The sequence below is a fragment of the Asparagus officinalis genome, chromosome 8 (genome assembly GCF_001876935.1).
Source record: "Asparagus officinalis chromosome 8, Aspof.V1, whole genome shotgun sequence".
Lineage (NCBI taxonomy): Eukaryota > Viridiplantae > Streptophyta > Magnoliopsida > Asparagales > Asparagaceae > Asparagus > Asparagus officinalis.
In genome coordinates, this window is record NC_033801.1 from 23791728 (window position 1) to 23794792 (window position 3065).

The following is a 3065-nucleotide window of genomic DNA, read 5'->3' on the forward strand; positions in this document are numbered from 1 at the left end:
TTCCCTTTGGGTTTGAAATTCCAAGATTGAGGCTTATCCTCTACCAAGTTCACTTTAGCTTTTGATTCGGTCTTGGTTTTGGAATTTTTCCTATGCTGGTCTTCAATACGAATAGCCTTGAGGGCTTCAGTTAAGGTTAAATCTCCTCACTTGTGTCAGAGATCTCCAACAAATCTAGACCAGAAGGAAGGGAGTTTATCAATCAAACATGAAACTTTATAATCATCAATAAAAGTGTTTCCTTTTGATTGGAGGTGATAGAGAAAATCTTAGAATTCATGAATTTGTTCATTAATGAGTTTGTCATCAACCATCATGAACCTATTGAAGGAGGAGGAAGTGAAACGCAGAATTCTGACATCATCATAGCAATATTCTACGTCAAGAGCATTCCATAGGTCTTTAGCACTTTTGAACTCATAATATATGTCATAGAGGTTGTCTGCAAGTGCACTAAGAATCCTATGACAACAATGATTGTTGATTTCTTCTGATTTTATAGAGCTAGAAAATGAGCTAGCACCAGAACCAGAAGTGGAAGGTGAGGGTTCAGGTTGAGGACCATAAACAGGAGAGTTGGAGGGTTGAGATCCACTGGATAAAGACTCAGGAGTTTCTATGGCAGATAGAAGACCTAAGGTGGTGAGCCAGTATCTCATCTGATTAGCCCACCATTTATAGTTAACACTAGTAAACTTCTCAGGTTTGACACTCTTGGAATGATCAGAGTTAGCCATAAGTCCAATTTGAGTTTATTAGTCTAGGTATTTGGAATCTGATGGAATAAATGTTTTTGTCAATACTACTAGATGCTAAGGAGTATGACTTTGATTAATAATTGAAAAGAATATTAAAATTCTAATGCAGTAAACAAATTAGACAGTAAATAATTTTTAATTAATTTCTAGTTAAAAGGCAACAAACCAACAATAGTAATTAACAAATAATTAGAGCAATATTATATATTTCTTTTACTGTGAATAGTAAAATATTTTCCCTCGTGAATAGTAACTTTTTTAAAAAAACAACAGCTAATTAATACTACTATTAATTACTAGATAAACCAATAAATAATGAAAGCAATTAGATTAGATAAACAGTAATAAAATATTTTAACAAACAGTAAATTTCCCCTGAGTGAACAGTAACCCTCTATGAACAGTAAATAATCCTTTTTTTAATAGCAACTAAATTAAATCATTAGTTAACAAATAAACAACAAGAAAGTAAAGCAATTTGCAATAAAATAATTTTTTATTTATTTATTTTTAATGAACAAAAACAGAGGATTTTTTTCTTGGATGAACAGTAAAGAATCCGATGAACAGTGTTTTTTTTTTAAATTAATAAAATTAAGGAACAAAAAATTTTTAATTTTAGATCAAGTTATTTTAGATTTAAATTAACAGCAATAATAATTCTCAATCTTCTAGATTACTGTCAAAAAGAGAATATTAGTATAAAATCTATAATAAAAAGTTAGAAATTCAGGCCTGATTGGGAGCAGCCGTGATTTTACTGCCCTGGAAGATTGAGGACCCGCCTATCACCCTGGCGCAGCCTGATCGGGAGCTTCTGCTCAGATGAAGAACGTTGACCAAAGAGAAAAACTAAAACTTTTACGAAAATATTAATAGAGGAAGAGAGGATAGAAGAGTTTTCTGTGTCTTCCGAACTGGAGAAAGGCTCTATTTATAGGAGTGGAAAGCCTTCAGATCCGTTGCACATCTCTCTTATTCTCCACAAACTCCCCGCATTATCTCCGCAGACGTTATGCACGTATACAAGACATAGTCAAAAGATAAAACGGTAATATTAAAGATTTGCAATCCAAAAAATATGTACGGTGCGGCATGCGTGCGCGTGCGTGTGTTATGCAAAGCCCACAAAATCCAAAACACTATTCAAAGCTCAATAAGAGGTGTTCCAATATAAACCTCTTACTATTCTCATCACTATTCCATGTGGGACTATTCACAAAAGCAAAATTATCTTTTCATGAACAACATAACCAACAGATATATGTTTAAAGCAGACATGATGAATTTTAATGCTTTGTTTTCTCTATGTGATTTTATGAGTGGTTAGTTTTATTATGTGTGGTTGTATGAATTATTTTATAATGTTTATGATTGAAATTTGATTTGATCTGGATGTGATGTAACAGAGAAATTGTCAAAGTGGAAAGAATGAGTGTTATAATATTGACGGGGTTGGCAACGTCCATCATTATACACACTGAGCCAAAATTTGTGAGTATGAAGAGACCAAAGTTTGCCAAATATTTTGGATCGGTTCAAATCTAGTCGTGCTCGCCAAATCCAACTAATTTGAACTGCTTTATAATTAGTCGAGGTTGGTAACCCCAACTAGTTAGGAGGTAACTTAAGTTAGTCAGATTTATCGAAACCGACTAATTAGAGGTGGCTTCTAATTAATTGGGATTACCAATCCTGATTAGTTAGAAAGATGCATTTTTTTTTAAATCGACCTAATTTCTAGCCGCGCTACTGACATGGTCCAAACTAAGTTGATCTCTGTAAATAAGTTTAAATTATATAAAAAATTAGGAATAAAATTGAAAATAAGTCTATTTTGAGAATTTCTCCATAACAACATCATAAAATTATGGGACTGCTTCCCAATATTTCGCCCAAGAACCTTTTCTATGTGACGTGAGGCCCAAGGGCAGAATGGGTAGGGTATTACAGACTATAGGTCAAATCAGAACGCGAAGCGCTTTCAAATCATCAGTACTCTCCTTAACTTTGGACGACTATCACATAATCTATCACAACTTTCAAAGTATCTAAAACCCCCTTAAGTTCGGTGGTTATCACAAAACCGCTTTTAACTTTAAAATTTTTCAGAAAACCCCATTACATGTGTGAACCCCAATTTTTACTAGCAAAAATATCCTCTTGTATAATCTTTCACATTCATGTGGAAATTGTGATTAACACAAATAGAAGGATTTTCTAATAGAATCTAAAAATTAAATGAGGTTTTTGATAATCCCTAACCTTGAAGGGTTTTCTGTAATTTTGAAAGTCATGGAGGATTAT